This window comes from Hemiscyllium ocellatum, chromosome 33, assembly GCF_020745735.1.
Source record: "Hemiscyllium ocellatum isolate sHemOce1 chromosome 33, sHemOce1.pat.X.cur, whole genome shotgun sequence".
Lineage (NCBI taxonomy): Eukaryota > Metazoa > Chordata > Chondrichthyes > Orectolobiformes > Hemiscylliidae > Hemiscyllium > Hemiscyllium ocellatum.
The window spans coordinates 16,819,371-16,833,569 of NC_083433.1; the positions used below are offsets into that span (position 1 = coordinate 16,819,371).

The window sequence follows — 14,199 nt, forward strand, 5'->3', positions numbered from 1 at the left end:
GCCAACACCTTAGATGGCAAGAGCTACTTTTTCACTTCCCTCAAGGCTACTTCTTGACTACGCGACCATTTCCAAGGCTGACCTTTTCTCAATAGCAGATGGAAAGGTACCAAGGTGGAGGACAGTTATGTATGGATTTTCTGTAATAATTCCCAAGGAAAGACCTATGCTTTGGTACAGCCATGGAAGCCAGGACAGCTTTGATCGCCCTCACCTTATCTTCGAATGGGTGTATTCCAGTCTTGTCTACTCTGTAGCGCAAGTGGGTCACTTGGGGTGCCTAGAATACACACTTTTCCCTCCAATGGCATGCACCCACCTTGGAAAAACAGTTAAACACAATGTCCAAGTTCTCTAAATTCTCTTTATTGGTCTTCCCAGTTATTAGCACGCCATCCAGATAGACCTGGGATTGACCTTGTAAAATGTTCTCCATCATCCACTGGAAAATGATACAGGCTGCTGATAGCTCAAAAGGCAATCTCACACATTGGTACAACCCCTTATAGGTTTTAATTGTAGCATACTTCTGGGAATCCTCGTCTAACCACAATTGCAGGTACACATGGCTCATGGCTCATTTGTGAAGGACAACCTCCTGTTAACTTTGTGCATAAATCCTCCATGCAAGGAACTAAGTACTTATCCAGCTGTGAGAAGCAATTTACCATTTGTCTGACATCTCCAAAAAGGTGAACCAACTTGTTGGGCTTCATAATTCCACAAACTGTATTGGTTTGACGATTCCTTCGCTTTCCAGCCTCCTGATTTCTGCCTCCTCTTTTGTATATAAGACAAATCGCACTGGGGCAGGCCTTGCAAAATCGCAGAATTGCTTCCTGGTCAGTGTGGCCTTGGCCCCCTTGGTAGTCCTTGACCTTCCTGAAAAACAGCCAGCTATTTAATTAGGACTTCACTCAGGCAGCCATTTTATAACCGAAAAATGTAATGCTAATCAAGTTGAATCTTTCTTAACCAATTCTGCCCCATCAAACTTGGGCTCAAGCCTTTTACTACAATCAGTGGTAACTGAACCAGCTCTTTCCCATAAGAGACCGGAACCAAAGTTGTACCTTAATCTGTAGGGGTTCCCGGTACAGGTTCTCAGCCTTGCCAAGGTCTTAATCAAACAAGTGTTGGAGTCCACAGCAAATTTTGGTAAAGACTGGTTCCACAATCACTGATATAGCCGCACCAGTATCAACCTCCATTAGAACCAGGTGACCATTTAACCAGACAGTTATTTTGGTTTGTTCTGATTTGGATGTTGCTAAGTAATTTAACTGTTCCAGACCAGCTCTGAATGGACTTTCCAGGGTGTGCAGTCTCTTGGATATTCTTTTCTTACTCAATTTCAAGCCCAAGTGGGACTCTCTTGCTGCCTTGAGTCTGCAGACCGGCAACAATTATAACAGCTTGCCTGCCTGCATCCTGAAGAAAATGCCAACCATTTGGTTGAGGCTGGGCTTTGTTTTGGGGTTTTGCTGTGGGCTGACCTGGAGTCCCTCTGTTCAGAGTATGTCCTGAGTGGGGCTGTGCAATGGTCCTGCACTCAAGTGGTGTTCCCCAAGCTCAGTCAACCTGACGAGGGTGTCCACTTCCATCAGCATACCCTGTGACTCATGTGCTCCACATGCCATATTTTCCAGTGACAAAGCCAGTTGTGGTTCCTGTTTGAAGTCCTGTTGGGCTTCAGCTAGTAGGCACTTTTGCATGGTCACATCATTAATCCCACATACCAAACGGTCTCTCAGCATCCCACTTAGGGTTAACCCAAAATCATATGCCTCTGCCAGTCATCTTAACCTCATCAAAACTCCCACTATGGATCTCCCTGGTTCTCAAATAGCCAAGTAAAACTGATAGGGTCTCAGAATTAGAGGGGGCTTGGCGTCATAATATTTATTAACTAACTTTGGCAGCTGTTTCCTGGTACCTCAGGAAAAATTAGGCTCCTAATAACCAAAAATGCTGCGGGTCCACAAGCTGTCAGGAGAATTGTTTGTTGCGTTCCATCTGCCACAATGTCATTTGCCAGAAAAAAGAACACATTCTTTTGACATACTGGGCCCAATCTCCGGTGGCAGAGTCAAACGAGTCAAGCTTCCCAAATAGCGGCATGTTACCAGAAATGCTTACCCCAACACAAAGGTGAATGTTACAAGTGAATCTCTTCAGTGGTGTGCCTTTCTCTCACTGCCACTGAAATAACTGCATGGAGGTCGGTATCCCATCACCAAGTCTCCCTTTATTTACATATGCATAGTACTTGACACTGACCCAGCCAAATCAGAGCTGGCTCCTCGAATGAGCAGAACCGGTGATACCCCTGTTTCTTTTTTTTTCCTATGACACTCCTGTTTATTTTTTTTTAAATTTTTTTTTATTAACCCCCACACTCCCACCTAACTGCGGTAGTGCTTATTTTTCCCCCAGCACCCATGGTGTGTGTGTGCAGGTGTGAGACACAGTGAGAGACACAAAGTGCACAAATCTTTATTTAATTTCCACCACCAGGAAGAAAGGAAACACCCGAGTGGCCAGTGACAAGCAGTGCCCTTCACATCAAAGGGCAATGATACCCCTGTATCTTTTTCTTTTTTTTATGACATTTGTGTGTGTGATATATATATATATATAAGATAGTCCAATTGCATAAAACAGTGCGTGCAATAGAGACACCCCGCAATCCAAAAAGCTCTGATTTATTATCTCCTGTTTTTTTTTCTTTTTTGATTATTAACCCCCACACAACCACCTAACTGCAGCAGTGCTTATTTGGTTCCTGGGTTTATTTTTTTTCCCCCCAGCACTCAAGTCAAGGGAAAACACCTGAGTGGTCCAGTGACAAGCAGTGCCCTTCACATCAAAAGGGGACACTGCTTTTTTTTTTCTTTCTATCCCCCACACTCCCGCCTAACTGCGGTAGTGCTTATTTTTTCCCCAGCACCCATGTTGTGTGTGTACAGGTGTGAGACGCAGTGAGAGACACAAAGTGTACAAATCTTTATTCAATTTCCACCACCAGGAAAAATAGGAAAACACCCGAGTGGCCAGTGGCACGCAGTGCCCTTCACATCAAAGGGCAATGATACCCCTGTTTCTTTTTTTTTCTTTTTGGAATTTCAAGTAGTCAAGTTTTATTTGTATTGTACAATTCTATTCACATTATCCACAATCAACAATGGTAATAGTAGAGGATGGCTTGCCACCTTCACTGCCACATTTCTCTATCATCTCCACGACATCATAGCCTTTTACAACTTTACCAAATACGACATGCTTCCCATCCAACCAACTAGTTTTGTCAGTACATATAAAGAACTGTGACCCATTTGTATTTGGCCCAGTATTGGCCATAGACAGGAGACCACGTTCAGTGTGCTTTAATTGGAAATTCTCATCAGCAAACTTCTGTCCATAAATGGACTTCCCACCAGTGCCATTGCAGTTTGTGAAGTCACCTCCCTGGCACATGAATTTAGGAATGATTCTGTGGAATGTTGAATTCTTATAACCAAACCCCTTCTCATAAGTGCACAGTGCACGGAAATTTTCTGCAGTTTTTGGGACCACATCAGCTCTGAGCTCCACCTCGATGCGCCCCACGTTCCTGCCGTTGATGCGATGTCCATGAACATGCGCGGGTTCCTGTTCGCCATGACGCCTGCACAAGAACAACATTTCTGATTCTTTTTTTTTGCTGTGTGATCAAAAATCTCGTGTTAAAACTTTTTTTTCTTTTTTGTTTTTTTTTTATTTTTTTTTATTAACCCCCACACTACCGCCTAACTGCGGTAGTGCTTATTATTTTTAACCCCAGCACCCATGGTGTGTGTGTGCAGCTGTGAGACACAGTGAGAGACAAGGTGTACAAATCTTTATTCAATTTCCACCACCAGGAAAAGTAGGAAAACACCCAAGTGGCCTGTGACAAGCAGTGCCCTTCACATCAAAGGGCAATGATACCCCTGTTTCTTTTTTTTTACACCCATGTTAAGTGTGTACAGGTGTGAGACACAGTGAGAGACACAAAGTGCACAAATCTTTATTTAATTTCCACCACCAGGAAAATAGGAAAACACCCGAGTGGCCAGTGACACGCAGTGCCCTTCACATCAAAGGGCAATGATACCCCTGCTTTTTTTTTTGTTTTGTTTTCAGACACTCCTGCTTTATTTTTTTTAATTTAACCCCTACGCTACCACCTAACTACGGTAGTGCTTATTTTCCCCAGCACCCATGGTGTGTGTGTACAGGTGTGAGACACAGTGAGAGACACAAAGTGCACAATCTTTATTTAATTTCCACCACCAGGAAAATAGGAAAACACCCGAGTGGCCAGTGACACGCAGTGCCCTTCACATCAAAGGGCAATGATACCCCTGTTTCTATTTTTTTTTTAAACAAAGGAGATTCTAATCTCCTGGTTATATTTTTTTCATCTTTTCTTTTTTTTTGTTTTTCATTTTTTTATAACCCCACACTACTGCCTAACTGCGGTAGTGCTTATTTTTTCCCCAGCACCCATAGTGTGTGCGTGCAGGTGTGAGACGCAGTGAGAGACACAAAGTGCACAAATCGTTATTTAATTTCCACCACCTGAAAAATAGAAAAACACCCGAGTGGCCAGTGACACGCAGTGCCCTTCACATCAAAGGGCAATGATACCCCTGTTTCTTTTTTTTTCTTATAACCCCACACTACCGCCTAACTGCGGTAGTGCTTATTTTTATCCCCAGCACCCATGGTGTGTGTGTGCAGCTGTGAGACACAGTGAGAGACAAGGTGTACAAATCTTTATTTAATTTCCACCACCAGGAAAAGTAGGAAAACACCCGAGTGGCCTGTGACGAGCAGTGCCCTTCACATCAAAGGGCAATGCTGTGTGATCAAAACAGTGAAGGGGAGGGCAGGGACTAAATCAAAATAGAGTTGGAGGGGGAAATGATGCACTCCACTCCCTGCGGCGCCCACCTCTCCCTGAACAACTCCAGGGTGTTGGTGGACACTGCGTGCTCCTTCTCCAAGGACACCCGGGCCCCTAACGTAACCGCGGAAGAGGGGCAGGCAGTCGGCCCTAACGACCCCCTCCACGGCCCGCTGCCTGGACCTGTTTATGGCCAGTTTGGCCAGGCCCAGGAGCAGACCCACGAGGAGGTCTTCAGACCTGCCCTCCCTCCTCCGCACCGGGTGCCCGAAGATCAGGAGCGTGGGACTGAAGTGCAAACAAAAGCAGAGGAGGAGGTTTTTAAGAAAATCAAAAAGGGGATGCAAACGCCCACACCCAACATACACATGGTCCACGGACTCCACAGCGCCACAGAACAAGCAGTTGGGCTGGGAGTCCGTGAACCACCGCAATCTGCGGTTGCAGGGGACTGCTGCGTGCAGCACCCTCCACCCCAGATCCCCGAGAGAAAGGGGGAGGACTCCTGCGTAGAGAGCCCTCCACTGGGGATCCCCACCGCCCGGTGGCAAATGGGCACGCCAGGGCGTGTCCAGGCGGTGGTGAGGGAGAAGAGGTGGACGGTGTGCAGCAGCAGTCTGTACAGGACCCGCCTTTTAACGTCCTTGAACGGGACAAAACTAAAATTACGGAGGCGGCTCAGGTTGTGGGGCACAGGCTCCCGCGGGAAGTACGGGACCTTGGGGCCAATGTGAAATTCCGTCCGGGCAGGGGTTAGCGCGGACGGGATCCCACCGCACACCTGAGCGTCCTCCAACTGGTGCACTACGTCGGGTCCGAGCACCGCCGTTTTAAGGCGTCGGATGCCGGTGGCCACGTACCGGACGTCTACCGCTGCCCTGCTCGCTATGTCTTGCGGCAACGTCCAGCCCAGCCCCCCGGCACCCAGCACGTCCCCGACCCTGGTCACCCTCGCCGCCACGGCCCTCCCCTCCGACAGCCACTCGAACCCGCGAGCACGGAGGTGCGGATTCCTGAGCAACGGCTCCCTGACGACAGCCGCTACTCCTGCCGGAGGGTAGGCGCGACGCGATTCGACCATGTTCCAGACAGTGATCAGGTCCTGGTAAAAGACAGGCAGCACCTTGAGGGCGACCTCCAAAGCGTCACGGTCGACGAACAGGAGCTGCGTGTCGTAGTTGAGGTTACGCACCTGGCGGAAAAAATACGTCGCCAGGGCGCACCACCTAGGAGGAGGCTCGACGTAAAGGTATCGCTGCAAGGTCTGAAGGCGGAAGGTCGCGACCTGGGTGCGGACGCACACCAGCGACTGACCGCCCTCCTCAATGGGGAGACTCAGAACCTGCGCAGCGACCCAGTGCATCTTTTTGTCCCAGAAGAAGTCGACCAACGTTCTCTGGATGTCAGCGACAAAGCCAGGAGGAGGGACCAAAGTGACCAGCCGGTACCACAGCATGGCGGCCACCAGCTGGTTTATGACCAGCACTCGGCTCCTGTAAGATAGCACTCGGAGCAGTCCTGTCCAGCGGCCTAGGCGAGCCGAGACTTTGGCCTCCAGCTCCTGCCAGTTGGCCGGCCAGGATTCCTCGGTCGGGCTGAGGTAGACCCCCAGGTAGAGGAGATGGGTGGTACTCCAGCTGAACCCCCGAAACTCCTCCGGCAGGGAGTCCACCCGCCACGGACCCACCAGTAGCCCGGAACATTTGGCCCAGTTGATCCTGGCGGAAGACGCCGCCGAGTACACGGCCTGGCACTCGCGCATCCTCCCCAGGTCAGCCGGGTCGGTGAAAGTGAGGAGCACGTCGTCAGCGTAGGCCGAGAGGACCACCCCCGCGCCCGCGCCGCGCAGAACCAGCCCCGACAACCTCCTCCGCAAGAGGCGCAGGAAAGGCTCCACGCACAGGGTATACAGCTGGCCGGACAGGGGGCAGCCTTGACGCACTCCTCTCCCGAAGCGAAGGGGCGCCGTCAGGGACCCGTTAACTTTAACCAGACACTCTGCGGCGGCGTACAAAAGTCGGATCCGGGCGACGAACTGCGTCCCGAACCCGAACGCCCGCAGAGTCCCGAGCAGGTACTCGTGATCGACCCTGTCGAACGCCTTCTCCTGGTCGAGAGACAGGAAGGCGCTCGGCAGACCAGCCCGTCGACAGAAATGGATCAGGTCCCGGACCAGATGGACGTTGTCTTGTATCCTCCGGCCCGGGACCGTGTAGGACTGGTCCGGGTGAATCATGTGGGCCAGCACGGAAGCCAGGCGAGAAGACAACACCCTGGCAAAGATTTTGTAGTCCGTGCTGAGGAGGGAGACCGGACGCCAGTTCTTCAAAGAACGAAGGTCCCCCTTCTTTGGCAGCAGGACGATGACCGCCCTGCGCCAAGAAAGGGGCAGCTCTCCGGCATTTAGACACTCCCCCAGGACCTGTGCGAAGTCGCTCCCCAGGACGTCCCAGAACGCCCTGAAGAACTCCACAGTCAGCCCGTCCAGCCCCGGGGATTTGCCCCTCGAGAGCCGGTCGAGGGCGCCGGTCAGCTCCTCTAAGGTGACGGGAGCGTCGAGCCTTCCGGCGTCCTCCGGGCTGAGCTGCGGCAGGTCCTCCCACAGAACTCTGCGAGCGTCCTCGCTGGACGGATCCGGAGAGAACAGGGCCGTGTAATAGGATCGGACGTGGGCCCTGATACCCTCCGGATCCGAGACGAGGGACCCGTCGTCGGCCAGCAGCACAAGGAGCTGCTGACGGGTGCCACGCCTTTTTTCCAGCGAGTAGAAGAAGGGGGAGCCGCGGTCCAGGTCCTGGAGGAGCTGGAGCCGCGACCTCACGTACGCGCCCCGAGCCCCGACGAGCTGCAGGTCCCGGAGCGCGGCCTTCTTCTCTTCGTACACCCCGCGCAGGGCCGGGTCCGCGTCGGGCTGACCGAGGCGTGACTCCAGGTCGAGCATCTCCCTCTCCAACTCCCCGATCCTGGATTTCCGCCTCTTCGTCGACCCCCTCGCATACTCCTGACAGAAGACGCGGACGTGAGCCTTGCCCACGTCCCACCATAGCCTCAGGGAGGGGAAGCTTCCCCGCTTCCTTCTCCAGCCGGCCCAGAAACGACGAAACGAGTCCCGGAACCGCTCGTCCTCCAGCAGCAGGTTGTTAAAGTGCCAGTACGCGGAGCCCAACCTGGCGCCGAACGGAAGGAGTTCCGCCCACACCAGGTGATGGTCCGTGCACGACACCTGCCGCGTGGAGGCCTTCGGAAAGCAGGAGGCGTACGCCCGCGAAACGTACAGGCGGTCGATTCTGGACGCTCCGACCCCAGGCCTCACGAAGGTGAAGGCGATGGAGTCAGGATGGAGATTCCGCCAGACGTCCACCAGGTCCGAGGACTTGACCAAGTCCCCCAACCTCCTCCCCGACGTCGAACTCGTGCGGGCACCGCCGTGGTCCCTGTCCTCGAGGACGCAGTTAAAATCTCCCCCGAGGACGACGCACTGGTTCTCGTCGATGGAAGCGAGATGAGCGGACACTTCTTCGAAGAAGCTCGCTTGCCTCGGCCCGGCCAGGGGAGCGTAGACGTTCACCAAGTGAAGCACCGCGCCCCCCAGCCGAACCGTCAGGTGAAGCAAACGGCCTGGCACTGGCTCCCTGACCCCCAAGATCTCCGGCTGAAAATGCGGGGCCAACAAGATAGCCACCCCGCCAGATCTGCGGGTGAGGTGACTCATGTAGACCCCCCCTCGCCACTCCAGGAGCCAGGTGGCTTCGTCTCCCGGGGTAGTGTGGGTTTCTTGCAGGAAGCACACCGCATACCTCCCGTCCCGAAGGGCCGAGAGGGTCTGGAATCTGCGCTGTGACTCCCTGCTGCCGTTGATGTTGAGGCTGGCTATAGTTGTCTCCATGTCGGAAGTATAGTGCAACCACCACCAGTACACACAGTTAAACTATGTACATATTTACTGGGAGGACGAGAGAGGGGCACAGAAGTCCCTCGCCCTCACCAGGAGTGCTCCCAGGAAGTTCCTGACTCGCTTTCGCTCATTGACGTCAAGCCCGGGCGCCTGGCGCGCAGCGTGGGCCGACCAGTAGATTCTTTCGAAGGAGCTCCAGCGGTCGAGCGCCAGTTGGGCTCTATCCCGGCGACTCCGAGTTTCCTCGACAAATTCCCGGAGTTCCTCGAGGGGGATGAGGGGGAGATCGGTGGGGGGCACCTGGGACTCGAAAATGTCGCTGGAGACGGACTCCGCGTCGTCCCCGGTGTCCGCCACCGATCCAGAACCCTCCTCCGGGAGGTCGCCTTCGGTCACCGACCCCTCCCCCACCGAGAGGATGGGGGCTGGTCCGGCACCGCCAACTGGCCTCAAACCTCCAGTGACCCCCACCCCCAGGGTCACCTTCCGTATCTTCCTCGGCGCACCCCTTCCCGGAACGCCCCGAGTTCGGGGCAGGTCGGGCCATGGTGCAGGACAGTGGGGGGGCACCGTCGGCTCATCCCCTGGAGAGGGGCAGCGCCGCCGGCGCGCTGATGGGATTTCTCCCCCCTCCAAGGGCCGGCGCCTCTTCCCCAGAGAGACAGGGGGGGATTTATGGGTCTTCCCCTCCCCGCCCGCCTTGGTGGTCATGGGGCCCGAGGTCCCTCCCCCCCGCCTTTCCCAGAATATGATTGGCTGGGGGAATGCAGGGGGCGTGGCCAGGGTGGGGAGGGTCAGCCGTGTCACTTCCTGCCCCGCCCCTGGTATATCAGGTGATGGCGGGCGGGGCAGGGGCCCAGTTCCCTCTCCGGGGCCCAGAGACACAGTCGCTGCAGGAAGTGGAGCAGCGATGGTTCCCCCCAGGTTAGTGCCAGGGGGTGGCTGAGTTTCTGGAGGGGGGGTTGAAGCCCCAGGAGTTTCCTTAACGAGGTGGGGGTCGGTGTTGGGGTCGGGGTCAGTGGGACCGGGATCAGGTACGGGTTTGGGGGTTCGGGGGTCAGGGTTCCCGCGCCGGGGCGACGCTGGCACGGCCACAGGGGCATTGTCGTGCCGGGGCGGGGCAGGTCGTGGGCTACGTGGAGGGGAAGGGGATGGGGATAGGGTGGTCTCCCCGTGGGCGGGCTTGACGCGTTGCGTCTTCCTGAGCGCCTTCCGTTCGGTCGGACGCTCACCCCCCTCCCTGCCAGAGGCTGAGGCATTGGGAGCCTCTGGCTTAGCCCCCGGTGCCGGGGCTTGTGGTGTTGACTTTGGGGGAGGGGGAGTGGGTGCGGCGGCACCACCCGCAGCCGTTGGTGTGGGCTGGGCAGCCTTCTGGGTGGGGCAGTTTTTTCTAATATGCCCCACCTCGCGGCACAGGTGGCACCGCACGCCGTCCGCCGTCCAGAAGGCGCGGTAGGCCGCGCCCTCGTGGAGGATGGTGAAGGATCCCTCCGTGACCTCCTCCCGGGCCAGGCAAATAAACACCTGGCGTCGGAAGGAGTACACGTGACGGAGGGTGGGGTCCTTAAGACCGAGCAGGAGCGGTTGAACACCTGACCGGATCTCCCCCAAGGTGTTGAGGTGGGGAAGAAGGAGCTCGCTGGCAATGAAGGGCGGGACGTTGGAGATCACGACTCTCTGGGCCGTGACCTCCAAAGGGTCGACTGGCAAATACGTCCCGCCCACAGTGAGCCCCCTCTCCACGGCCAGGTGGACCGCCTGCTCGGTTTTAAGAAAGAAGACGGCCTTCCCGTACATGCGGGCCGCAGCGACGATGGCCAGTGGGCCGACCACACTAGCCATGGCTTTTCTGCAGGCCTCGATGGTCATGTTGGGATGGGGATAGGCCTTGACCCCCAGGCGTTTGGTCAGGTGCCTGAAGGGGGATGCGGTTGCGGCCGGGGTTGGGCCAGCCGAGCCCAAGGCAGCGGCTACCCCGGCGTAGGTCCGGCTGGGCCCTGCGACCTTCGGGCTCGCCATACTCCGTCGGCCCCCGGCAGCAGCGGTGGAGGTGGGCCTCTGGCAGTATTAGCGATGAAGTCCTTGGGGAGGTGCCCGAGGCCAGTCACCCGAGGCGAGTCCTAGGCAGCGGTGGTGGAGGCAGGCCTCAGGCAAGTCCTCGGCAGGCCCTCAATTGCAGTGTTGGGGGCAGGCCTGTTGGGGGGGCCCCAAGACAAGTCCCAGGCAGCCCCAAAATTGAGTCCTGGGCAGCAGCGGTGGAGGTGGGCCTCGGGTCGCAGCAGTGGTGGAGGTTGTGGGGAGTGGCCTCAGGCGAGTCCCAGGCTGCAGTGGTGGAGGCAGGCCTCAGGTGACAGCAGTTGAGGCAGGCCTCTGTCGAGTCCCAGGCAGGCCCTTGGTTGGGGAGTGGCCTCAGGCAGTGGTGGTGGAGGCAGGCCTCAGGCGACAGCAGCAGTTGAGGCAGGCTCTGGCAAGTCCCAGGCTGGCCCTCGGTCCCAGCAGTGGAGGCAGACCTGTTGGGGAGGGATTCCCAGGCAAGTCCCAGGCAGCAGTGGTGGAGGTGGGCCTCAGGTCGTACCAGTGGTGGAGGTTGTGGGAAGGGGCCTCAGGCAAGTCCCAGGCAGCAGTGGTGGGGGCAGGCCCGTGTGGGGTCTCAGAGACCAGCAGTGGGTGTGGGCTCCAGGTCAGCTGCAACACTGACTTGACCTGGGCAAGGCCCAGGCTGCAGCTCCAAAACTAGGCCCAGGACTCCAAGCTCTCGCCTCCTTCCACCTCCTTCTTCTCTCTTCTTTTCTCTGTCTTCCTCTTCTTGCACAGCTACACACTGCCACTGGTCCAGCCCAAGTGATAGATAAACACCTGAGTGGCCAGTGACACGCAGTGCCCTTCACATCAAAGGGCAATGATACCCCTGTTTCTTTTTTTTTTTTCTTTTTCTTCCTTTTTTTTTTCTTTTTTTTTATGCTGTGTGATCATAATCCTGGTTTTTTTTTTCCCCCACACTACCGCCTAACTGCGGTAGTGCTTATTTTTTTCCCAGCACCCATGGTGTGTGTGTGTGTGTGCAGCTGTGAGACACAGTGAGAGACATAAAGTGCACAAATCTTTATTTAATTTCCACCACCAGGAAAAGTAGGAAAACACCCGAGTGGTCCAGTGACAAGCAGTGCCCTTCATATCAAAGGGCAATGATACCCCTGTTTCTTTTTTTTTATTAACCCCCCCACTACCGCCTAACTGCGGTAGTGCTTATTTTCCCCAGCACCCATGGTGTGTGTGTGTGTAGTTTGTGAGACACAGTGAGAGACGCAAAGTGCACAAATCTTTATTCAATATCCACCACCAGGAAAAGTAGGAAAACACCCGAGTGGCCTGTGACGAGCAGTGCCCTTCACATGAAAGGGCAATGCTGTGTGAACATTCCTATTTATTTATTTATTTATTTTTTTCTCTCTCTTCTTTTGTGTGTGCAGGTGTGAGGCACAGTGAGAGACATAAAGTGCACAAATCTTTATTTAATTTCCACCACCAGGAAAAGTAGGAAAACACCCGAGTGGTCCAGTGACAAGCAGTGCCCTTCATATCAAAGGGCAATGATACCCCTGTTTCTATCTGTCAGCCAGGGCTGTCTGATTGGACCAGGATAACAGCCTCGATCAGGGAACTCATATTCTGTGACTTCCAACTGGCTGGCCTCATTCCAATCACCACACCCACCCCTCCAAATTAGAAATATCTTTTCCTGCTTACTCTATCAAAACCTTTCTTGACTTATTGAATCTCTATTGAATCTCTCTTTCACCAAGTCTGCTGCGAGGTAAGTAACCCTAGCTTCTCGAAGTACCTGGACAGCCCTCATCTCCGGTGTTTTTATTTTAATATAAACAGGATCATTTCCACTGATTTTGAGTTCTGTAAAAAGATAATTGGAGCAGTTCAAGTTACACATGTTTTTGAGCTCGAAGGATTTCACTGACATTATGTCAAATACCGGCCTCTGATACTTCCACAAGGGATCGCAGTGTAAAAGTCATTTTGCCCTCCCATTATCTCAAAACTGAGACAGGCTTCTCTTCAAATACCCAGTTTAGGTGCAATGAATTTGCACAAATGGTGCTGAAAATGTGGGACAGATCAGCAGGCAAATCCCTGCCAATACCTTCCAGGAGAACCTGACAGGTTCAATGACTTAAAAATGATGGTGGACATGAGATAGAGTCTGATCACTATTGACATTGGGTTATTAGTATTGTACTGCTTTACCAACCAATTTGGATGTTAAATCTGATTATTTTGTTTGTATTTCCTAACCTGCTGGATGACACAAATAGTTGGCATTCCACAGAAAACTATCTCATATAATCCAGTGGCACATTAATGGTTGTCTGTATATTTGTAGATTTATTTTGTCTGCAATCCACATGACCACTAGCACTTATCAGTAAGGGTGACCTGGTCTGGAAATCTCAGGGAAGGAGGTTATTCCCTTTCTGACTCAGGAACATGGAGACTAACTTGAAATAGTTCAGTTGAAGTCACTAATCAAGGATCTCTCTGGATCTAAAGCCCACTCTTAATTCCAAGTTGGTTCATCCAATGAATTAGATTCCTCTTTATTTTTAGCTGAAATATTTTGAATATGATTTGGAGATACCGGTGTTGGACTGGGGTGCACAAAGTTAACAAATCACAACACCAGGTTATAGTCCAACAGGTTTAATTGGAAGCACTAGCTTTCGGCGCAATGCTCCTTCATCAGGTGGTTGTGATCACAATCACCTGATGAAGGAACAGCGTTCCAAAAACTAGTGCTTCCAATTAAACCTGTTGGACTATAACCTGGTGTTGTGTGATTTTTAACTTAATATTGTGAACAATGAGGATGTTAATCGATCAAATGGACCAACTCCATGGCTCGCTTTCACAGTGCAATAGAAATGAAAATTACAAAGATCCAGTGGGAACCTGAGAGGATTCCTCTCTTTCTGAGCTTCATTGGCACCTGTCACAGGATTAGGAAGGTGAAATTATTTAGACTTTTATTTCCAAAGTTGATGGCTGGCAGAATGTGAGGACCACTAGAACCTGAGATTATGTCAATCTCAGATAGAAGGACAAATATCCTCTCTAGAATTGCTTACTGAACAGCAGCAGCTACCTCACTCTGGGAACCGCAGACATACTGTGGAACATTTCGGAGACTGAAATGAGGATTTCTGTGGGGCTTTTCCACATCATCTGCCATGGCTTTGCCCAAAATTTACATCTATCTTCCACATGTTTGTAACAGGATAGAAACCCACCCTGAGAAATTCTGCCCTGAGTTTAAGTCGGTTCAAGGCTGTCCATTATCTAGGATTGAGGTTAGTCTCCAAGT

General features: G+C 53.2%; 1 pseudogene; it reads right to left on the reverse strand.

The window, feature by feature from the left end:
- Nucleotides 1-3,113: 3,113 nt before the first annotated feature.
- LOC132831222 (peptidyl-prolyl cis-trans isomerase-like) lies at nucleotides 3,114-12,856 on the reverse strand (annotated as a pseudogene).
- Nucleotides 12,857-14,199: the final 1,343 nt, after the last annotated feature.